General features: G+C 46.3%; 1 protein-coding gene across 1 annotated transcript in view; it reads left to right on the forward strand.

The window, feature by feature from the left end:
* LOC146210348 (neprilysin-1-like) overlaps positions 1 to 24,766 on the forward strand; it is a 597,280-nt gene that overhangs the window by 337,862 nt on the left and 234,652 nt on the right. The gene's annotated exons all lie outside the window — the stretch shown is intronic.

Below are 24,766 nucleotides of genomic sequence, written 5' to 3' on the forward strand. Positions count from 1 at the left end.
TTCACCGGAGCACCACAGGGTATCACCCCCAAACGAACGGCATGACTGAGCGATTTAATCGCACTCTAAGTGACATGCTAGCCATGTACGTTGATAGCGCTCACTCTAATTGGGACCAAGTGCTGCCTTTCGTAACGTACGCCTACAATACGGCTACGCAGACTACGACTGAGTTCTCCCCCTTCTTTCTTTTATATGGTCGTGAACCCACGTCCACCATGGATACTATCCTGCCCTACCACCTCGACGCTTCAGAGACCACTCTACTGTCTGAAGCGCACACATTTGCCGAAGAATGCCGACAATTGGCGCGCTCCTTCACAACGGAGAACCAGGCTCAACAAAAGTATAACCGGGACCCTACAAATCCAGCGCCTTCATATCCCTCAGGTGCCCTCGTTTGGCTCTGGGTGCCTTCCTCAGCACCCGGCCTCTCATCCAAACTCCTATCGCGCTATCATGGACCTTACCGCATTCTAGAACAATCTTCTCCCGTCAATTACGTAGTAGAGCCCTTGAACCCTTCTCCAGATCATCGCCGCCGCGGCCGAGAAACTGTACATGTCGACCACCTCAAGCCGTATTATGATCCCCCTACCCTTTCCTCACCATGAGTCGCCAGGATGGCTCCTTTTCCACCGGGGGGTATTGTAGTAATCCCGATCGCAATCAGCTCGCGCGCCAACCCGAAGAGGTAGACGAAGTGGAGCCGGAGCATTGTTGGTACTGCACTGTTGGCAAGCTGTTGGTTTGAACGCTACCCCCGTCGCTTTGGTTTGCGGACGTTGCATACGGCCTTGGTGCTCCAATAAACACCTTACAATATATATATATATATATATATATATATATATATATATATATATATATATATATATATATATATATATATATATATATATATATATATATATATATATATATATATATATATTTATATATATATTGTTACGTACTTTGTACGCGATGTTACGTACTTTGTACGCACGGGGGGTTTATTTACAGGGATCTGTACAAAGAGGACTGCGGCGAAGCGTACAAGCATTCCTCTGCCCTTGCTCTTTCTTCTTCTTCACCGATCTACCCGACCGCTCTTTTTCATCTTCCTTCGACGTTCTACGAAGGCGCGTGACATTTCCCTCCTCGCAGACGAAGCCCGTCGAGCGAGTTACAGAGATCCTCTGGAATGAAATCGCTTGAGGCGGGCTACATGCACCACTTGCGACTGCCGTGACCGTCGACCATTCGCCGTTATGCGTGCTATGACGTAATTCAGGTCATTGATGCGTTCTAACACAACAAACGGTCCGGTGTAGTGTGAAAGCAGTTTTTGACAAAGACCACGCTTACGGAGAGGTGTCCACAACCACACATAGTCACCAGGAGCATAGGAAACTTGTTGGTGTCGGGCGTCGTAGCGGTTCTTAGAACGTTCTTGTGCAGATAAAATTCGAACTCTGGCCGGCTGGCGGGCTTCTTCAGCTCTGCAGAGTGTGGTAGCAAGAGAAGGTTCGTCATGAATGAAAAATGGCAGTATGGTGTCGAGGGCACAGCGAGGCGTGCGAGCATAGAGAAGGTAGAAGGGACTGTAGCCTGTTGTCTCATGTTGCGCTGTGTTATATGCATGCGTAATGAACGGTAGAACACCATCCCAGTCCTTATGGTCTGCATCGACGTACATAGCCAACATGGTGGTAAGCGTCCTATTAGTTCGTTCTACCACACCGTTCGTTTGGGGATGATATGGCGTGGAGTGGCGAAAACTGCAGGCGCTGAGGCGAAGAAGTTCTTCGACAATGTCCGCTGTGAATTGGCGTCCACGGTCACTAATGATGACTGCAGGAGTGCCGTGCCGAAGAATGACGAGTCAAAGTAAGAAATTTGATACTTCAGACGCAGTAGTGGATGGTATCGCGGCTGTCTCACAGTAGCGGGTTAAATAATCAACGTACACAAGAATCCATCGGTTTCCTTTAGAGGACCGCGGAAAAGGTCCAAGAAGGTCAATGCCAACTTGCTCAAACGGGGCTGTTGGAGGTGTGACTGGCTGCAGTTTTCCATGTGGGCTTGAAGTCGACAGCTTAAAGCGCTGACATTGCACACAGCTGGCTACATATCGCTTGATCGTTGAACGCACCTTCGGCCAGTAAAATCGCTGCTGTGTACGGTGGAGTGTTCGGGCCACTCCCAGGTGACCAGACGTGGCATCATCATGCGTCATTTCTAGAACTGTGATACGTAGGCTTTCCGGAACTACAAGAAGCATACGTGCTCCCCCAGAGGCGAAATTTTTCTTGTAAAGCACTCCTTCGCGAATGCTAAATGTGTTCTTCATAGGATCGTTGGCGGAATCAAACAGTGAAGTTAATGTTTTGTCTTTGCGTTGCTCGGTTCGGAAAACTCTGAGATCGGGGAAAGTTTGTGCAATTGGAGCCAAATATTCATCGAAATTGTCTGAGTCATTATCAGTCGTTTGAAGCGGCAAACGCGAAAGACAGTCAGCATCTGAGTGTTTACGGCCGCTTTTATGCACCACAGTAAAATTAAACTCTTGTAGGCGTAAAGCCCATCGAGCGAGCCGCCCACAGGGGTCACGAAGACTCACGAGCCAGCAAAGGGAATGGTGGTCGGTCACAATCGTGAAAGCATTCCCGTACAGATAGGAACGAAAGCGCTGTACAGCGAAAACAACGGCTAGACATTCTTGCTCCGTAACCGTGTAATTTCTTTCACATTTACTCAACGAGCGGCTGGCATATGCTACCACGTGCTGATCGCGTCCATGGCGTTGTATAAGTACAGCGCCGATACCGATACCACTTGCGTCAGTGTGTACTTCAATTGGAGCGGATGGGCAGAAGTGGCGGAGGATTGGGCCCGAGGTCAAAAGAAACTTCAGATGACGGAAAGCTGAGTAACATTCGCTGGTCCAATTGAATGGTGTGTCTTTATGCAGTAGACTCGTAAGTGGGTAAGCGATGTCTGCAAACCTTGGTATAAAGCGTCGAAAGTACGAGCATAGCCCCAAAAAACTCTGCAGCTCTTTTACTGACTTGGGCACGGTAAAACTTTTGACGGCTTCAATTTTCTTGGGATCTGGTCGAACACCTTCTTTGTCAACTAAGTGACCGAGGACAATTGTTTCACGATTGCCAAAATGACATTTCTTTGCATTCAGTACAAGACCAGCTCGTTCCGTGCAATTAAGTACGATATCCAGACGGCTGTTGTGCTCACTAAATGTTTTGCCAAATAATACTACGTCGTCCAAATAACATAAACAAATTTGCCACTTTAGTCCACGTAGAATTGTATCCATGAACCGCTCGAATGTGGCAGGTGCATTACATAATCCAAAACGCATAACGTTAAATTCGTAAAGTCCGTCTGGTTTTACGAATGCCGTTTTTTCTTTGTCTGCAATGTGCATGGGGATTTGCCAGTAACCGGATCTCAAGCCAATAGAGGAAAAGTATGAAGCTGAGTGCAGACAGTCAATTGCGTCATCTATACGTGGAAGCGGGTAGACATCTTTCTTTGTGACTGAATTTAAACGGCGGTAGCCAACACAAAACCTCCATGTGCCATCTTTCTTTTTAACAAGGATAACTGGAGCTGCCCAAGGACTACAGGACTCTCGAATAATGCCGCGCTTTAGCATGTCTTGAACTTGCTCATCTATTACCTTACGTTCAGTTGCTGAGACTCGATAGGGCTTCTGACGTATTGGAGGGGCGGAGCCTGTGTTGATCGTGTGATGAATACGACTGGTAGGCAGTGGCATTGAGTCATCCTTGGCAAAGTCGAACACTGTCACGTGTTTCAGTAGTAGTTCCACTAGAATACGACGCTCAGTTGTAGAAAGAGACTTACTAATCATAGCCGTAACTTGGATCTCCATGCCTGGTTGCACCTGCTGCTCAGTGACAGAGCTGTTTAACGCCGCGACGGAACCGGATATGCCTTCCTCGAAACGGGCGAGTTTCAGAACCCGAGGCAACACAGATGGCTCTTCGGAGTGGTTCACTGTCCATAGCTGAGTGCGGCCTTTAGTCACGGGAATGACGCATCGAGGCACAAGGATACTCTTCTTAGAGCAGGTGAATCTCGTAGGTTCTACTATAGCCTCAAAAGATTCGCACTGGTTCCGAACAGAGAAAACCCGCACGAATGCTGCAGATAACGCTGGCACAATTGTGTCTTCTTCCACAGCAAATGCTCCAAATTCAGGTGTCGAGTCATCCACAAGAACCGAAAGTAGTGAAGGATTCAAAGCAATCTCTCCCGTACCACAGTCTAAAGTTGCACCACACTCTTGCAGAAAATCAATCCCAAGAATCACGTCATGAGTAGACCGAGGCAGTACTGCAAATTCTACTCTAAACTTGAGGCCGCCAATAACATCATCCGAAGCACACACACCAAGAGGAACTAAAGGTACACCACCGACACCACGGAATAACACTGCACGGTCACCACTGAACATTACTTTTCTACCTAAACGGTTCTTAAAACTCAAACTCATAACAGATACTGTAGCACCAGTGTCCACAAGAGCCATTGTTTTCACACCATCAACAAACATTTCCAATTTGTTCTTTAACATAAACACGGGCAGCGGTATGGACGTCATCGACTCGCCGGCGGCCTCACCTCCATCGGCCGCGCCCCCTAGTTTCCCGGAGGTGGAGGGGTAGAACGACGTCGAGGGGAAGGTGACCTGCGCGGGCGCTGGGGTGGCGGCGTCACACTACGATCAGATGCAGGAGATGAATTCCGCAAATGTGTCGAATGGTGTGAGTCCCCAATAGGCATAGTCGGGGATCGTTGTTGTTCGGTGTGCAGCCGTCCGTGAATGTTCGCGTGGGGTCGGTAATCTTGTACAGTTGGAAAACGACGGCGGCAGTATCTAGCGATATGCCCCGCAATGCCACACCTGTAGCACACAGGTTGAGGGCGCCAGCGATCAGCATAAGAGTCCTCACTAACAAAGTCGCGACGTTGGTTGTAGCGAGGCTCTCGCTGCTGACGAACCACATTTTCAGAGTATGCGGGCCTCTTTTCCATCGGCTGGTGGTCATAACGTTGAGTATAGCTGCGCTGATCGTCCATATGCGAAGCGCCGCTAGGTTGAACCCACGGAGTGGACAGGGCGGCAACATTTGCCTGCGGTGCACAACTCTGCCGCACATATTCTTCACTACAGATGGCGTCCCTAGATCTTGACAATTCCTCGCGTACAATCTCTCGTATCATATCAGCCATGGAAACTGAAGGACAGGCTTCAACACTGGCTACAGAGGTGACATTGGCCAGTCTTCTGAATTTAGGTGTAATTCGTCGCAGCTTGAGAGCCTCAAATGTTCTACAATGCTTTATAACATCAGCGGTGGTGCTCAGGTTCTCTTTGCTAATAAGAAAATTATAAACGTCTTTTGCTATTCCTTTCAGGAGATGACCGACTTTGTCTTCTTCAAGCATAGTGGGGTTGACGAGTCTGCATAGCTTTAAGATAGCTTCGATATATGCAGTACAAGTTTCTCCGGGTACTTGTACCCGGTGAAACAAAGTTTGTTCAGCGCGCTTCTTCTTTGCAGGTTCATCTCCAAAATTTTTCTTGATTTCGCTGGTAAAGATAGCCCATGTACTTAATGAATCCTCGTGATTATCGAACCAGTCGAAGGCAGTGGCGGCAAGGAAGAACACCACATTAGCCAGCTTAGTAGCGGCGGTCCAGTGATTGTATTTACTCACTCTTTCGTAGTGCTTCAACCACTCATCAACGTCCTCCTCAGGTTTTCCGGAAAAAGTACGCGGCTCTCGATAATGGGGCCAGTTGTTCGCCGTGGATGGTCCTGGCTGCTCGGTACTGCTGTCTTCAGCCATGTCTGATGGCATTGGTGGTAGGCCAGCAAGTCTACGGCTTCTTCGGTAGATGAAACGCTCCGTGGTCGCTACCCAAGCACCTCTCACCAAGATGTTACGTACTTTGTACGCGATGTTACGTACTTTGTACGCACGGGGGGTTTATTTACAGGGATCTGTACAAAGAGGACTGCGGCGAAGCGTACAAGCGTTCCTCTGCCCTTGCTCTTTCTTCTTCTTCACCGATCTACCCGACCGCTCTTTTTCATCTTCCGTCGACGTTCTACGAAGGCGCGTGACTATATATATATATAATATAAATATAATCACCAAATCTAGGTAGGCCGTCTCTAAATGTGACTTGTATAAATTTGACCGTTAGAAACTGTTACTAAGAAATGGCAGTGAGCAACAAAACGCGGGCATCAAAAGGAACTGGGCAAAGAACTAGCAATGCTTTCAGCATTTCTGCACTTAAGCAGAATTAAGTGCATCAGTATTATTTTTGCATCTTCTACCATGCCCCACTTTTAACGCGGGAGCTTCAGCATCCCTTGCCTCAGGTTGCTGATGTTTAGCGAGGCTAAATTTAGCATAACTTACAAAATCACTTCTTTGCTATCTTGGAATATGGTACACGCAGATAAGCCGCTATTGGTGGTCACGCCACATGCCTCTGATAACTACCAAGAATGACCAAGGTTCATTTCAAGCAGGCTCAAATCACCGGGTAGATCCCTCCAGTTTGCCGGGCAAAATCAAGCGTCGCATGTCAGTTGTGACGTGGCGCACACGTTTATGAAAGCAAAGAGACAAGTAACTTGAAAGGGTTTGGTTCGATTTGTGCGGTTTAACGTCCCTAGCGACTTAGGCTATGAGAGACGCAGTAGTGGAGGGAAATTTTAACCACCTAGTGTTATTTAGCGTGCACTAACATTTCACAGCGCACGGGCGCCTTGCTTTTCGCCTCCATCGAAAAGCGGCCGGGATTCGATCCTTTGGCTCAGAAGTCGAGCGCCCTGACCACTACGACGGGGCAATTTTAAGGCGCACTGCTGAGAAATTGCGGTTTTCTCCGAAGTCGCTAGAATTGCATTCGGAAGGTGCGAATAAGTGAAGCGGTAGCATTTATTTGACGTATTTTTGTGACGATGGCGTCATTCTCTAGATTTTGAAATTGCCGACGAGGTAGGCGTGACGTCACATGTTTTCCAGCAACCTACTCCCTTCGCACAGTAGTGGCATCGATTCCACTGCCGCGCCTGTGGCTTCCAAGTAAGTGGCCTGAAACGTGCAATACATTGGTAGTTTTTAAGCAAGTGTTAGTAGGAGCGTCGATTATTCAGGTGTTGAGACAATCAGGGCACATACATATCACTTGGCTACGATCTCGCCAGCTCATTAAGTTACGAATAGTAGAATAGGCACGGTGAGCAGGACATCTTGGCCAGACACCCAACCTCGTAATAGCTGGTATTAACCACTACAAAAATGGTCTATGTGCTTCAATGGAAACGTTTATGCTCAGCTATGTCTATCTATGGACTTTTACAGTGAGCTATAATGTGCCATTGGAATATCAATAGGCACCTATAGAAAATTATATGCGACTTCGTCTATAGCTTCTAAACCATACAAAATCTATTTCGCTAACTATAGAATGCCATATGTTCGTGACGGTATAGATAATTAGTCACACAGTTATCTTTAGCTGTTTATAGAGATGGGAATAGCTCTAAAGCTACATACTGTAAGTCATAAAATTAGTTTTAGCAAGCTATAGAAAATTGTGTTTCTGAAGCTATAGACTATTAGTCACGCACTTATTTTTAGCTATGTATAGAAATTTGAATAACTCTAAAGCTACAGACCGCAAGTTATAGAATGAGTTTTAGCAAGCTATAGAAAAGTGTATGCTCCAAAAGCTATGGACTATTAGTCATACAGTTATGTTTATCTGTCTATAGAAATATGAATGCCTCTAAAGCTGCACACTGCATGCCATATGAGCTGTTTTAGCTGGCTATAAAAAAGCGTATGCTCCTGAAGCAGTAGACTGGTACTCATGCAGTTATCTTTAACCTTCTTTAAAAATGTGAATGCTTTAGCCTGAAAGCCATATAAGCTGCTTTAGTTGTCTATAGAAAAGTATATGCTCCTGAAGCTATAGACTAGTAGTCATACGGCTATTTTTAGCGGTCTATAGAAATGTCAACGCTTCTAAAGCTACAGACTGCAAGCCATATAAGCTGATTTAGCTGGCTATAGAAAAGTGTATGCTCCTGAAGCTATGCGATAGTAGCTATAGTGTTATCCTTAACTGTCTATTCAATTGCCAAGCCTCTAAAGCTACAGACTGCAAGCCATTTAACCTGTTTTAGATGGCTACAGAGTATTGTATATTGTCACGTGGTGGTGACACGGTCGATGACACAACTGAAGAGTCGGTGATTACACTGAAGAAACTCTTTATTGGGCTGACCTGCGCCCGCAAAAGAACTAAGCAACTCGGCGGCGGCGATAGCAAAAAAGAAAAATTTATTTAAAACTGAATGTACACAAACAACATAATAAGGGAGACAAGCTTGTCTGTAAAATACATACTGTTCAAATACATACTTCACATAGAGGGATGCTCTCCAACACATAATAAAAACCAGAAATAATATCAACTTCAAGTCAATTGCTATGCAAGTCGATTTTCCTCCGAACACTTTTCCCTTTGTAAAACTATGGGACATAACGCGTTGTTAGGGCTCAGTGCTACGCTTATATGCACATACTAAGTTCTCTTATTATGCTGAAATATTGCTTGCCCGACTATGTTTTCCTAGTTTTGTATAAAGATTACTATGACTAGTTATATACTTCCCTCACATACCACGATAACATCATCTGTTATCCTGTTTTTGTACTACCCTGATTTGCTTCCACATCCCCCCCTATGTATTGCCCTATTGGGCCTTTCGGGTATTTCAAATAAATAAAATAAAGGGTGTTTTGGCTAGCCCATGTAGCGCCCCAGGGATCTCCAGCTATTCTGCATTAACAGAGCCGGCTGGGAGGTAGTTCGCTGGCCTTTTACACCGTATGAACCATGACAACCGCAGTCACTTGTGCGAAGGAAAGAGAAAAAAAAGGGGGGGAACAAAAACGGAGGAGGGGGATGTTGGTGAGAAAGGGTTCAACAAGAGGTCCAAGTGCGCTTCTTGGCACATGTTGTTACGAGAATACAACTTAAGTACCACCCTCCCGTTGAATACATGTATGTGGCGAGAGGACCATTTCCACAGGAAAGCCTGCTCACCCAGCAAGAAAAGCTCAGTATATAAAAAGTTCCACAGCAACACTATCAGTCGTTTAGAGATGGGGTACATTTGTCGATGCGGTCGCCTATAGTAGGTGGCTGCATTTCGGGTTTTTCATAGTATGAAGCCAGTTGGCTTCGCAACTAGTCGCTCAGAAGCTCCGCGTGGTCGTCTTGTGCACGAGACTGGGATAGAAAATGCCCGAGTCGCTAACCGGCGAAATGTGCGCGTCACTACGCAGTCGTTTAATGCATCCTGCTGTGTTTCTATGTGACCGCAATGGACACACTTGTTGTCTGGCACAATCCCAAACCGGAGAAGCCGTTCTTTCGTCGGCAAGACTCCCCACTCGACTCGCCAGCGTAAATCATTTACGGTATCGGGTAGGTCGGGGCAGTGAGCGTCCTTCCATTTAGGGTCGCGCATTGGGCTTGGTGCTGTACCCGGTGGCAGCCCTGCAAAACACAATGTCTCACACAATCGCGAGGTGGCCATTTCAGTGCTTACCAGCAAACGCTTCCTCAAGGTGTGTGCATATGCCGCTGCGTAGTATGGCAGAGGTGTGGCTGCTGATGGCGCACTGTTTCCTAGGGCGCACCAAGGAACGGCTCCCAAGCAATACAGGAGCCTTCCTACTGCCTCGCCTACAAGACACCCATTTAGCGCATATTGCCCTGCAGAACGTTACCAAGCATGGCATGCTCCACCCACCGCAGTCGCGCGCAAGACGAAGCTGGGCTCGCGAGACTAGTTCAGTTTTGCCCTCCCAGAACCAGCCAAACAACAAAATGTGTAGTTCGCGCACTACGGAAGAAGGAGGCAACGCGACGTGTGCAACAAACCATAGCTTACTGCACAACATGTTTTTCACGAAATATGCCCTTTCTCTCATGGGCAAGGGGGAGCGGCGACGACCGCCACTTGCTTCTGTATTGCTGTGACAATCTTCTGCCACGTGCATGGAGAGACTCCGCTCGCACAAAATGTGACTCCTAAGATTGTGAAATGCTCGGAGCGCGCTAGCATGTGCGGAAGAGTATCAGCAGAAAGCCCCAGACATAACACCTGACATTTACTTTCATTCAACTTTCCGCCAGAGAGAGAGGCGTACTCAGTTACAGTCGAGAAAAGCTCCCCAGGCTGTCATGCAAGAGCAACGTTACGTCATCCGCGTATGCCGTAATCCTTGAGACGCCAAGCACCGAAGCCGAACCCTCCACACGTCGCAACAGAGGGTCTATAGCGAAGAGCACCGGCGATAGCGGGCAACCCTGCCCAACGCCGCGGGTTACAGCAGAGGGTGGTGTAGCAACTCCATTCAAAAGTACATCAGAAGTCATGTTGCTTTACAGCAGGTGAATGTGTTCAGTGAAGGCTTCCGGGAAATTGTAACAGCGTAGGATCCCATTTAGGTACGAGGGTTCTAGACAATCGAACGCCTATTCCAGGCTAACTGCAATCCCGCTATTGACGTGAATGAGTAAACTCAACCATGTCACGAACTAGCGTTATTGATGTGAAAGTACTACGTCCCGAGCAAGACTGCTGGGGACTAATTAGCTGAGGAAGAAGAGAGTTAATGCGCTTAACAAGGATAGCTGTCAGGATTCTCTAATCAGTATTTAGCAGCGTAATGGGGCGCAAGCTGCTAAATACTGATTAGAATGAACCCTTTCGGAATGAACGCGGAACGAAGTCCCGAGAAAGTGCGTCGTTTAGAGTCCTGGGCCCGCTTGCACAAAACAATCTTAAGACTGTCTTAGCTGAGTCCAGACTTAACTGGAGTCTAAAGAATAGGCCACTAGTATGGCGGCTTAAGACTGGAGTAAAGACTGGGCTTCAGTCCTGACTTGAATAAGTCGCTTGTATGATTACGACTGTAGTGCTGTCTTGGTTAAGACACATGGACGCCAGGTGTCTAAGTAGAGAAATTAGGGAAATACAGGGATGCGCTGGCACTGCCCCTGCTGTAAGATGTACACATTCCGTCAATTTTGCGTTGTGTAAAATCCGTGCCATTGCTTTTTGTGGCTTAAGATTGTGTTACGAGGAAAAATGCCCCAAGTGGTTGCTGAGGCCGTTCTGGGAAGCCACTCTGGTGAACATGAACCCGAAGCGTTCGACGTTCGGAACACGAGCAGTCTTAAATAAGCTTGGTCTTTCTAAAGACACCATTTAAGTCTGGACTTAGCTCGGACTTTATCGTGCAAGCCGGCCCTGATTAGCATAGGGTGTATTTCTGCCCAGAAAGTGCGATAAAATTCAATAGGTATGCCATCAGTGCCTGGAGATGTACCCGTGTTCATGCCCTGCAGAACGGATAGCACCTCGTCTGTAGTGGTCGGACTCATGAGAGAGGCCGAGTCTTCATCATTAAGTCATGGGAGGATGGCGCCAAACTGGTTGACACGCGTGTTGTATTCCTGGTTTGTAGTGTGTAGCTCAGAAGTGAACAGAACAGAAAAGTAATTCCAAAACATGCTCTCAATGTCACGTCGTTGAGTGCTGTCTTGACCATTCTCTACGTATACGCTAGCAAAGTATGTCGGCAAATTTCCGGTCGCGTTCGCGTCCCGTGCTAGGCACAATACTTCAGGATCGGAGATGGGTCGCTTTTGAGCTGTCATGCGTTCTGCGGTGCGTGTATGTAGGCACAGCAGACGCGAGTACCAATCACGCTGGAACTGCAAGTAGGCCTGGGCTTCTGGAGTCCTAGAGCCGCCTAACTTAACCATGCGGATGCGCCTTAAACAGACTTTGAGAACAACCGCTTCGTGTTCGCGTTTGAAGCGACCCGCCCTAAGGTTGCAGCGGTGGCGTAGCGGTAGAACATCCGCCTCGCATGCAAGAGGACCGGGGTTCAAATCCCGGTGCCGCACAATTCTCCACCGAATTTAAAAAAAAAACCCGCGTGTCGACGGGATTGCATAAACAGGTTTGGGGCACGACCTGATGCCTGTGAACACCTCCGGCAACGCACTCCCTCACCAGAACAGGAGTTGGCCACCCTGGTGCAGCAATTGGCCGCAACCTTCTATGATAAGCACCATAAAACCCCGGCCCTCAGTCACCAGCAGCTGCGGAAAAACTGACCACGGCGGCGGTCGGACCTGTGACGCAGCAGGGGGTGCTAAGAATACCTGGCTCCGCTGGACAGGCCGCCATTGGAAACTGACCCTGGCAACGCTTTACGCTAGAACCCTACCTAGTGAAGCTAGTTTAGTAGTGCTGTTAGAGGAACTAGAGGGTATGAAATTGGATATCATAGTGCTTAGTGAGGTTAGGAGGCCTAATGAGGCATATACTGTACTGAATGATGGGCATGTATTGTGTTATCGAGGTTTACCAGAGAGGCGACAACTAGGAGTACGTTTTCTTGTCAATACGCATATAGCGGGTAATATAGATGAATTCTGTAGTATTAATGAGAGGGTAAGAGGCATTGTTATTAGGCTTAATAAGCGATATAAACTGAAGGTTGTACAGGCCTATGCACCTACATGTAGTTATGATGACCAGGAAGTTGAAAGCTTCTACGAAGATGTAGAATCGGCAATGCGAAGAGTAAAGACGCAGTACACTGTGCTAATGGGCGACTTCAATGCCAAGGTAGGGAAAAAGCAAACAAACGGAAGAACCGGCGGCGGTGATAGCAACAAACGTGCTCGTAGATCGTCCAACAAAGAATGCCCGTCGCACTCGTCAACGCTCAATTTAAAGGCTGCTCAGAACAATCTAGACAACGTCGCAACTGCTGCAAGCACAGGCTAGAACATTGTAGAAAGGCACATGAGTGGCCGGAATCTTCGACACAGATCTGGGTGCATCTTGCGCTAAAACAAAAATGATAAAGGTGCGACTCGTGACATCGAGCATTAACAAACAAAGAATACAGCTATCCAGAATCAGAGTGATAAGGCCGCTTTCCGGTGGCTGTTAAAAAACAACAAATACCGTATTGAAGGTTTCGCGGCAATATACGAAAAGTTATAGACCAGTAGTCATACCCCCTTATATGAAGTTAATGTATCATCGGTTGGAATCCCTCGTGCGACTTGTCCTCTGACCTCATTAATAGTTGTGTGCTGTATGCAAAGAGAAACCGTATGTCCTCAACCGGAAAGCTGTACGTGAAATGGATTGCGTCACGATTTTGGTATAACTGATGGGAGCATTGTCTCTGTATGAAAGTCCGCCTGCGGTGAGTACCTCCGATCCACGATGGTTTTAGTCATGGGGGCTGCTGACCAATTTTCAGTTATTTAGGCATAAAATTGAAAATGAACGTTCAAAGATACAGACTATGACACACAGTAACATACACATACATGCACCGCCCCTACACACACACATAGACACGCACACACACGAGCACGCGCATCTTCTATAGCTGACCATGGTAAATGTTAAAGACTGCAATACATTACGACACCAGAATTAGTCCATAGGTTATAGACTTAGCTTTTTGGGTTAAATATCTATAGCCGATCATACAAGGGATTTTCTATAGCTGACCATGAAAGTTTGTACGCGACCTTAGAAAATGCTAAAGACTACAGTACACAGGCCTATAGAAACGGTTAGACTTCTATAGCACACCTACAGCAGAACCTAATGACTGCCATAAGAAACGGCTATAGCTTTTTGGGCCAAATAGCTATAGACGATCATACAAAGGATTTTCTATAGCTGACCATAAAGATTTATATCTCATCATAGAAAATGGTAAAGACTACAGTATATATGGAGCCATAAGTCTGCACACTAGGTTAAAGACTTCTATAGAACAGACTATAGAAAAAACTGACGACAGCAATCGAAGCGGCTGTAGATATTTGGCCGAATATCTACAGCCGATCATACAAACTATTTCTATAGCTGACCATAGGAAATATTTGTATTGGAAAACATGTATACAGCTATTCACCTTGGTGCCAGGATGAAGGCGATGGGGAGAGGGATTTAACATGACGTAAGCAGCACCAACGAATAACTACTTGAAGTTTAAATATAGTCACTGCAATACCATTAGCCATATACTTGCTCCATTTTGTGTTCCTCCACCATTGTTAGTTTAAACTGACAGTCTTTTGTGAGTACCTCCCATGAACCAAAACCGGCAAACCGTGAGACATGAGCATCGTTAAACATTTACGGGACTGCGCGTAAGTCCTCATAACGGGAGAAGCTGCGAAAGCCAATTTACAGGACTGCTTTCATTAAAGGTGTTATGACCGCAACTGTGGAATATAAACTGTTTATTGCATCTTATCCCTGATGTGCAAAGAACATAAACCTTAAAATTTTAGCGCCATCGTTTCTCCAAGAATTTTTAACACGTATTTTTGTTTTTTCGTGAACACTTTCCTAATCTGACAATCCGCGTAGCCGGCGACAACATAAACCGACGCAGCGTCGTCTGCTGCATACTCTGTGCACGAGCAGCGTCAACCACCGTTACCTCAAACCGCGGAAAGCCGATGTGGCGGATCAAACAGCAGTCATGCCGCTTACCGTGGTTACGGCGAACTGAGCTCTTCGATTTCTTTTAGCCTTTTTAATGTAGGAAAACAATCGCAACGGATTAGCTCGGATATGCCAGGATATACGTAGCGACAGCTTTCTTCCTCTGGTTTCAGCAAGCTGCCAAGCCTATTGTTGAGCTTATATTGATTAACAATGAAGTGACATTGATCATCACATATCGTTTTTTTATTTCATGCACAGAAAGAAAGACGGCCCGGTGATCAGTATAGTAACACGTGACCATAGTCCTTCGCACACATTGCACATATATCCGAACGTATTGTTCACGAAGTCAGCTTCAAATGTTGGAGTGGCGTATGAACTTTCTGACAGTCTGATGGTATGATCAGCTGCATGACGGGCCTTTACATCCTCTTCTGTCGCTGTCGTCGGTTCCCCTTGATCTCCTCAAGGCTCCATCACAGCTATTATGCGCCCGCTGTTACGCTGTGATTGCCATAAGATTGCCATAAAGTACACTAATCGTTTGCTGTTCACGTTGCAAGTGTTTACCCTGGCCATCCATATTCTAATCGCCGCTCTACTGTCTGCAGCCTGTACATCATTGTCTTCTGCGACCATGAAATGCCATGAGATCATAATTTCGGATCATCCTGTGTCATCGCCACTCCTGGACTTGCCTTCAGCACCGCCGGAGAACGTCATCCAGGATAATCCAAGGCCACTCCCTTCAGCGGGAATATCAGGATCTGTGATTGGGATAAAGACCGTGCTATCATCACCGTTGCTCTGTGGGCTGGGTAGCTGTGCAACAGCGCAGTATACTAATCGTTTGCTCTTCACGATGCAAGTGTTTACCCTGGCCATCCATCTTCGAATCGTCGCTCTACCGTCTGCCGCCTGTACATCATTGACTTCTGCGACCATGAAATGCCATGAGACCATAATTTCGGACCATCCTGCGTCATCGCCACTGCTGGACTTGCCTTCAGCACCGTCGGAGAACGTCATCCAGGATTATCCGAGGCCAGACCCTTCAGCAGGAATATCAGGATCTGTGATTTGCATAAAGACCGTGCTATCATCACCGTTGCTCTGTGGGCTCGGTAGCTGTGCAACAGCGCAGTATACTAATCGTTTGCTCTTCTCGATGCAAGTGTTTACCCTGGCCATTCATCTTCGAATCGCCGCTCTACCATCTGCCGCCTGTACATCATTGTCTTCTGCGACCATGAAATGCCATGAGATCATAATTTCGGATCATCCTGCGTCATCGCCACTGCTGGACTTGCCTTCAGCACCGCCGGAGAACGTCATCCAGGATTATCCGAGGCCAGACCCTTCAGCAGGAATATCAGGATCTGTGATTTGCATAAAGACCGTGCTATCATCACCGTTGCTCTGTGGGCTCGGTAGCTGTGCAACAGCGCAGTATACTAATCGTTTGCTCTTCTCGATGCAAGTGTTTACCCTGGCCATTCATCTTCGAATCGCCGCTCTACCGTCTGCCGCCTGTACATCATTGTCTTCTGCGACCATGAAATGCCATGAGATCATAATTTCGGATCATCCTGCGTCATCGCCACTGCTGGACTTGCCTTCAGCACCGCCGGAGAACGTCATCCAGGATTATCCGAGGCCAGACCCTTCAGCAGGAATATCAGGATCTGTGATTTGCATAAAGACCGTGCTATCATCACCGTTGCTCTGTGGGCTCGGTAGCTGTGCAACAGCGCCGTATACTAATCGTTTGCTCTTCTCGATGCAAGTGTTTACCCTGGCCATTCATCTTCGAATCGCCGCTCTACCGTCTGCCACCTGTACATCATTGTCTTCTGCGACCATTAAATGCCATGAGATCATAATTTCGGATCATCCTGCGTCATCGCCACTGCTGGACTTGCCTTCAGCACCGCCGGAGAACGTCATCCAGGATTATCCGAGGCCAGTCCCTTCAGCAGGAATATCAGGATCTGTGATTTGCATAAAGACCGTGCTATCATCACCGTTGCTCTGTGGGCTCGGTAGCTGTGCAACAGCGCCGTATACTAATCGTTTGCTCTTCACGATGCAAGTGTTTACCCTGGCCATCCATCTTCGAATCGCCGCTCTACCGTCTGCCGCCTGTACATCATTGTCTTCTGCGACCATGAAATGCCATGAGACCATAATTTCGGACCATCCTGCGTCATCGCCACTGCTGGACTTGCCTTCAGCACCGTCGGAGAACGTCATCCAGGATTATCCGAGGCCAGACCCTTCAGCAGGAATATCAGGATCTGTGATTTGCATAAAGACCGTGCTATCATCACCGTTGCTCTGTGGGCTCGGTAGCTGTGCAACAGCGCAGTATACTAATCGTTTGCTCTTCTCGATGCAAGTGTTTACCCTGGCCATTCATCTTCGAATCGCCGCTCTACCATCTGCCGCCTGTACATCATTGTCTTCTGCGACCATGAAATGCCATGAGATCATAATTTCGGATCATCCTGCGTCATCGCCACTGCTGGACTTGCCTTCAGCACCGCCGGAGAACGTCATCCAGGATTATCCGAGGCCAGACCCTTCAGCAGGAATATCAGGATCTGTGATTTGCATAAAGACCGTGCTATCATCACCGTTGCTCTGTGGGCTCGGTAGCTGTGCAACAGCGCAGTATACTAATCGTTTGCTCTTCTCGATGCAAGTGTTTACCCTGGCCATTCATCTTCGAATCGCCGCTCTACCGTCTGCCGCCTGTACATCATTGTCTTCTGCGACCATGAAATGCCATGAGATCATAATTTCGGATCATCCTGCGTCATCGCCACTGCTGGACTTGCCTTCAGCACCGCCGGAGAACGTCATCCAGGATTATCCGAGGCCAGACCCTTCAGCAGGAATATCAGGATCTGTGATTTGCATAAAGACCGTGCTATCATCACCGTTGCTCTGTGGGCTCGGTAGCTGTGCAACAGCGCCGTATACTAATCGTTTGCTCTTCTCGATGCAAGTGTTTACCCTGGCCATTCATCTTCGAATCGCCGCTCTACCGTCTGCCACCTGTACATCATTGTCTTCTGCGACCATTAAATGCCATGAGATCATAATTTCGGATCATCCTGCGTCATCGCCACTGCTGGACTTGCCTTCAGCACCGCCGGAGAACGTCATCCAGGATTATCCGAGGCCAGTCCCTTCAGCAGGAATATCAGGATCTGTGATTTGCATAAAGACCGTGCTATCATCACCGTTGCTCTGTGGGCTCGGTAGCTGTGCAACAGCGCCGTATACTAATCGTTTGCTCTTCACGATGCAAGTGTTTACCCTGGCCATCCATCTTCGAATCGCCGCTCTACCGTCTGCCGCCTGTACATCATTGTCTTCTGCGACCATGAAATGCCATGAGATCATAATTTCGGATCATCCTGCGTCATCGCCACTGCTGGACTTGCCTTCAGCACCGCCGGAGAACGTCATCCAGGATTATCCGAGGCCAGACCCTTCAGCAGGAATATCAGGATCTGTGATTTGCATAAAGACCGTGCTATCATCACCGTTGCTCTGTGGGCTCGGTAGCTGTGCAACAGCGCAGTATACTAATCGTTTGCTCTTCTCGATGCAAGTGTTTACCCTGGCCATTCATCTTCGAATCGCCGCTCTACCGTCTGCCGCCTGTACATCATTGTCTTCTGCGACCATGAAATGCCATGAGATCATAATTTCGGATCATCCTGCGTCATCGCCACTGCTGGACTTGCCTTCAGCACCGCCGGAGAACGTCATCCAGGATTATCCGAGGCCAGACCCTTCAGCAGGAATATCAGGATCTGTGATTTGCATAAAGACCGTGCTATCATCACCGTTGCTCTGTGGGCTCGGTAGCTGTGCAACAGCGCCGTATACTAATCGTTTGCTCTTCTCGATGCAAGTGTTTACCCTGGCCATTCATCTTCGAATCGCCGCTCTACCGTCTGCCGCCTGTACATCATTGTCTTCTGCGACCATTAAATGCCATGAGATCATAATTTCGGATCATCCTGCGTCATCGCCACTGCTGGACTTGCCTTCAGCACCGCCGGAGAACGTCATCCAGGATTATCCGAGGCCAGTCCCTTCAGCAGGAATATCAGGATCTGTGATTTGCATAAAGACCGTGCTATCATCACCGTGGCTCTGTGGGCTCGGTAGCTGTGCAACAGCGCCGTATACTAATCGTTTGCTCTTCACGATGCAAGTGTTTACCCTGGCCATCCATCTTCGAATCGCCGCTCTACCGTCTGCCGCCTGTACATCATTGTCTTCTGCGACCATGAAATGCCATGAGATCATAATTTCGGACCATCCTGCGTCATCGCCACTGCTGGACTTGCCTTCAGCACCGCCGGAGAACGTCATCCAGGATTATCCGAGGCCAGTCCCTTCAGCAGGAATATCAGGATCTGTGATTGGCATAAAGACCGTGCTATCATCACCGCTGCTCTGTGGGCTCGGTAGCTGTGCAACAGCGCAGTGTACTATTCGTTTGCTCTTCACGATGCAAGTGTTTAGCCTGGCCATCCATCTTCTAATCGCCGCTCTACCGTCTGCCGCCTGTACATCATTGTCTTCTGCGACCATGAAATTTCATGAGACCATAATTTCGGAACATCATGCGTCATTGTCACTGCTGTACTTGCCTTCAGCACCGCCGGAGAACGTCATCCAGGATTATTTCTTTATTTATTTTTTTATTTCTTTATTTCTCTTTCAAAAAATGAAAGAAGGAACTGCGACAAAAGGCGGTTAGGCCTGACGGGGTCACAGTTCCCCATACAGATCACAACGGCGCGCAACGCGGAAAACAAACGATAACAGAACATTACAGCAAACGTGGTAATTAAACATACTGGAGTAAAACCTAAAAAAAGAAACAATGTGCACTATACACTCAAAAAACAAACAACAGCATATGGCACACAAAACACGGAAAAAAATTTGTACAGTAACATAACATGATAAAAATTGGCATTTGGCAAATACAAAACCAGACTAAACAATCATTCCTCTTCGGAGAGTATCAACTGCTTTTTTATGTCTCTTTTAAATCTGCGTTTAGAGAGTTGGAACATTGAACATAGGGATGGCTTTTTGAGAATAGTTGGAATCTGGTAATTAAGCTTCTGTTTACCGTAATTTGTCCTTGTTTTTGGGACGAGGTTTCTGTGTTATCTGAGAGGGTATTTAGTAGGAAATCAATTAGGAGAGACGGAGAAAAGCCTATTGCTATGGATATGTTGTAACAAGCGGTATGTATAGACTCGGTTAGCTTGAAGTAGATTATGTTTTTGGTATAGAGGTGATGTTGGTAAGTGTTCCGGTCTTCCATGATAACCCTCAATAGCCCGGAGTGCCTTTTTTTGCAGAAACAAAAGCTTGTTAAAATTGCTATTTGTTGTGGTGCCCCACACCAGTGCACAATAAGATAACTTAGAAAAAAATAGAGCATAATACATAGATACTTTTAATGAAACAGGTAAAAGGTCACTGGTCCTGTAGAGACAGCCAACAGTTCTGCTAAGATCTGTGGCAAGTTTAAAAATATGTGTATTCCAGGATAGGTGTTCATTGAACCAGACACCGAGAAACATCTGAGTGGTTACCTGCTATAGTTGTTAGCATACCTTATATCAAGTGTGTAGGGGATTGGGGCGTTGATAGGTCTGAAAATAATATAACTAGTCTTGGACAAGTTTAAGCTAAATTGATTTGCCTGCATCCAAGCGTGCAATTTTACCATGTAGTCATTTACAGTAGTTTCTAAATCTGGCAGAGTTCGGGCTGTAAAAAATATATTTGTATCATCAGCATACATGACCAAATCAGGTGAATCAGGTATGTTACAAACATCATTTATGTAAACTGAAAATAAAAGTGGGCTTAAAATAGATCCCTGCGGCACACCTTGAGTAACACACAAGAAATCTGAAACAAAATTATTGCATTTGACATATTGAGGTCTGTTGCTCAAGTAACTTCTAAGCAGGCTCAAGATAGTACCTCGTATTACATACCTAGTCAGTTTGCTTAAAAGAATTTCATGCTGCACGCAATCAAAAGCTTTGTTTTTCAGAGGTCCAAAAACAATTCAAGTGTATATGCTCGGGACTCAATGTTGTCAATAACTTTCTCTTTAACAGCAAGTAAGGCTTGTTCGGTCGATCTATTTTTTAAGAAACCATACTGGGACGGATTAATTATATTATGAGCACTGAAGAACTTTTCCATTCTGGTGTGAATGGCTCCTTCGAATACCTTAGAAAATACAGATAATACGGAAATTGGTCGATAATTCGTAAAATCATTTCTTTTTCCTCCTTTATATACTGGGCACACCCGGGCTATTTTTAGTTAATCTGGAAACACACCGCTGGTGAAAGTTAGATTTATAAGATAAGCTAGAACGTCGCAAATTGATACCGATACATACTTTAACGGTATGGTCTTGATGCCGTCATGGCCGGCGGAAACATTGTTTTTTTATTTTATCAATGTATAGAGTAACTTCTTGTGGAACCACAGGCAGCAGCACAATAGAATTAGATAAAGGTACAATGAGGTCACGCATAAAGGGGTTTGATAAAGATTGATCAAAAGTGGGTTTACCAGCTTCAATGAAAAAGTGGTTTATGGTGTTTACTATATCAGTTCCACTGGTCTTGGAATCAGATATAAGCAATTCTGCATTATCTCTGCACTTCGGCTTGTTTAGTAATTCGTTTATCTCATGCCAAAATTTCATGCGGTAGTTATATATTCTCGAGAAGCGTTCTATATAGTAAGCCGTTTTTGCTGCCTTGAGGTCTTTGTTTAATTTATTTCGGAATTTCTTGAACCCAGTAAAAAGGTTTGCATCACGAGTGCATACAAAGTTATGGTACATTTTATTTTTAACCTGTATTCGTTTATATAACTGCTTATTGACCCATGGCTTTCTGGACATTCGAAAGCTCTGCTTAACTTGAATTAAAGGAAATGCAGCATTATAACATTCAGTGAACTTTGCAAGAAAAGTAGTATATGACAAGTTGACATCAGATATGTAATATATATTGTCCCAACTAGTATTTTCGATAAAAGTTCGAAATTTAAAAAGGTTTGTCTAACTAATATCCCTAGTTACCTTCTCGGCGCTTTTGGATACTATTTTATTGTGGTTCATAGGAAGAAAACAAAAAATCGGGATGTGGTCGCTAATTTCAGAAGATAACAGGCCAGCCTCCGTTTGAGGAGACATCGTATTTGTGAAACAAACATCCAAAATAGAAGCTGTATCATCGGTAACTCTAGTTGGTATAGATATAGCATTTATACAACCATAAGATGCTATAATGTTATTGAATTCATGTGTGTTACAATCATCATGCATTAGATTAATATTAACATCACCCATTATTACAAAAGCAACCGGAAATTAGCAAGATAGAGCAGTAAACTTTCAAGAAACTTTAAAAAATGCAGTTTTTTCACAGCTGGAGGTTTGTATATCACAACCACAATGATATCGGACAATGATAGAGCCAAACACTCGTCATTGGTATCTATCATCGAAACGTCTTCTAGTACACACTGTGGATAACAGTTTTTCACATACAAGGCAATACCACCACCTCTCATATTCGGGCGAATGAGCCCATGATGTCGGTAGTTCTTGAATGGCAAATGATCATCTTGAGATTTTAACCAAGTTTCGGTAAAGAAAAGCACATAAAACTGCACATTTAATGACCCAAAGAACTCATCAAGACTGTCACGTTTGTTCTTCATACTACGGACGTTAATATGTATGCCAGAGAATCTTCCCATGAAAGTGGCAAACTTGTTGTTAAAGCATCGTGTATCACAATGAATGCACTGGAATGGGCTGTCCATGTCAATAAGATATCAATCCAGCTATCAGATAAGTCCACACCTAATTAGTCATTTTAGCCAGATCAGATCCTGCAGAGATTTTGATTGTGTCAGATGATTCATCCCTGCGTGCGAAAATTTTGCAGCCATTCGTCCACACAAATTTCCAGCCGAGTTCCTTTTTTTTGAGCAATGGTCGCTCCTAGCAGTTTTTTGTTGGCATAGGTCAAGTGTTCATTGACGTAGATACGCCCGCTGTCTGTGTCTGTGAAGCCAAGCTCCTTATTGACAGCCCATGCTTTCTGGCCTTGGAAAGAAATGCGTGGCGCTTATCTCGGCACACAAAGCGGACTATGATGTTGGTTTCATCTTTGCGGCTAGTGGGGATTCTATGACACGTGCCAATGTCAATGGAAGAAACAACTTCATTAATTACCTCGCCGATTTTCTCTACCCCTTCAATTGGTTCAACATCTGACTTTACACCCTTGATTTCTAGGTTGTTTAGGCGACCATACTGCTCAAGTTCTTCAAACCTTAGAGCCAAACGCTTGTTTTCGGCTCTCAACTTCTCATTACAGCTTACCAGATCGCTAAGCTCTTTTCTTAGGGCCTTTATTTCAGAGCTGATAACTTCCTTCTCGTCACAAGTGTCACTGCAGCATTTTAGGCTATCCTTGACAGAAGGCAGCTCAGCTCATCCAATGCTTTCGCTATTTCTTTATCTTTCGACATGGCACAAGAGTGACAAAAACCACTACACACAACTTCAAGTTTGGCAGCAGTGCGCAACGAAACTATGGGCTAAGCAACAAAAAGTTCAGTCGCTCACCTGCAAAAAGCAGAAGGGATAAGAGGCTTGCTTTTCGCTCGCGCACTGCTGCCAATCTACTGCAGTCCCAGGAATGCTGTCCGTTTTAAAGGCAGCGGAAGACAGTTGTCACACGGCGATTGGACGCAGATTATGCACCGGAATCGCCGATGATCTGCTGTGACCAGGCAGACAGGGTTAGCCGTCGCAGTCCAAGGCAGCTCCAGCACGTGTCGTGAAGTATAGGGGTTAACACTGCAAAAAGCAGAATGGATAAGAGGCTTGCTTTTCGTTCGCGTACCACTGCCAATCTATCCGAGGCCAGTCCCTTCAGCAGGAATATCAAGATCTGTGATTGCCATAAAGTCCGTGATATCATCATCGCTGCTCTGTGGGCTCGGTAGCTGTGCAACACCGCAGTATGCTAATCGTTTGCTCTTCACTATGCAAGTGTTTACCCTGGCCTTCCATCTTCTAATCGCCACTCTACCGTCTGCCGCCTGTACATCATTGTCTTCTGCGACCATGAAATGCCATCAGATCATAATTTCGGATCATCCTCCGTCATCGCCACTGCTGCACTTGCCTTCAGCACCGCCGGAGAACGTCATCCAGGATTATCCGAGGCCAGTCCCTTCAGCAGGAATATCAAGATCTGTGATTGCCATAAAGTCCGTGCTATCATCATCGCTGCTCTGTGGGCTCGGTAGCTGCGCAACAGCGCAGTATACTAATCGTTTGCTCTTCACGATGCATGTGTTTACCCTGGCTATCCATCTTCGAATCGCCGCTCTACCGTCTGCCGCCTGTATATCATTGTCTTCTGCGACCATGAAATGCCATGAGACCATAATTTCGGATCATCCTGCGTCATCGCCACTGCTGCACTTGCCTTCAGCACCGCCGGAAAACGTCATCCAGGATTATCCGAGGCCAGTCCCTTCAGCAGGAATATCAGGATCTGTGATTGGCATAAAGACCGTGCTATCATCACCGCTGCTCTGTGGGCTCGGTAGCTATGCAACAGCGCAGTATACTAATCCTTTGCTCTTCACGATGCAAGTGTTTTCCCTGTCGATCCATCTTCTAATTGCCGCTCTTTCGTCTACCGCCTGCACATCATTGTTTCCCATGTACCTGAAATTCCATACTATCATTATTTCGGATCATCCCGCATCATCGCCACTGCTGCACTTGCCTTCTGCACTGCCAGAGTACATCATACAAGATGCTTTGCGGCGAGTGCCATCAACAGGAATATCAAGATCTTTGACTGCGATAAAGATCGTGCTATCATCGCCACCGCTCTGTGGCCTCGGTAGTTGTGCAACAGCGCAGTATACTAATCGGTTGCTCTTCACAATGCAAGTGTTTACCCTCGCTAATAATGTTCTAATCGGCGCTCCTCAGTCCGCCGCCTGTACAT

Source organism: Amblyomma maculatum, chromosome 1 (assembly GCF_055883805.1).
Source record: "Amblyomma maculatum isolate TAMU_Amacu chromosome 1, ASM5588380v1, whole genome shotgun sequence".
NCBI classification, from domain to species: Eukaryota; Metazoa; Arthropoda; class Arachnida; order Ixodida; family Ixodidae; genus Amblyomma; species Amblyomma maculatum.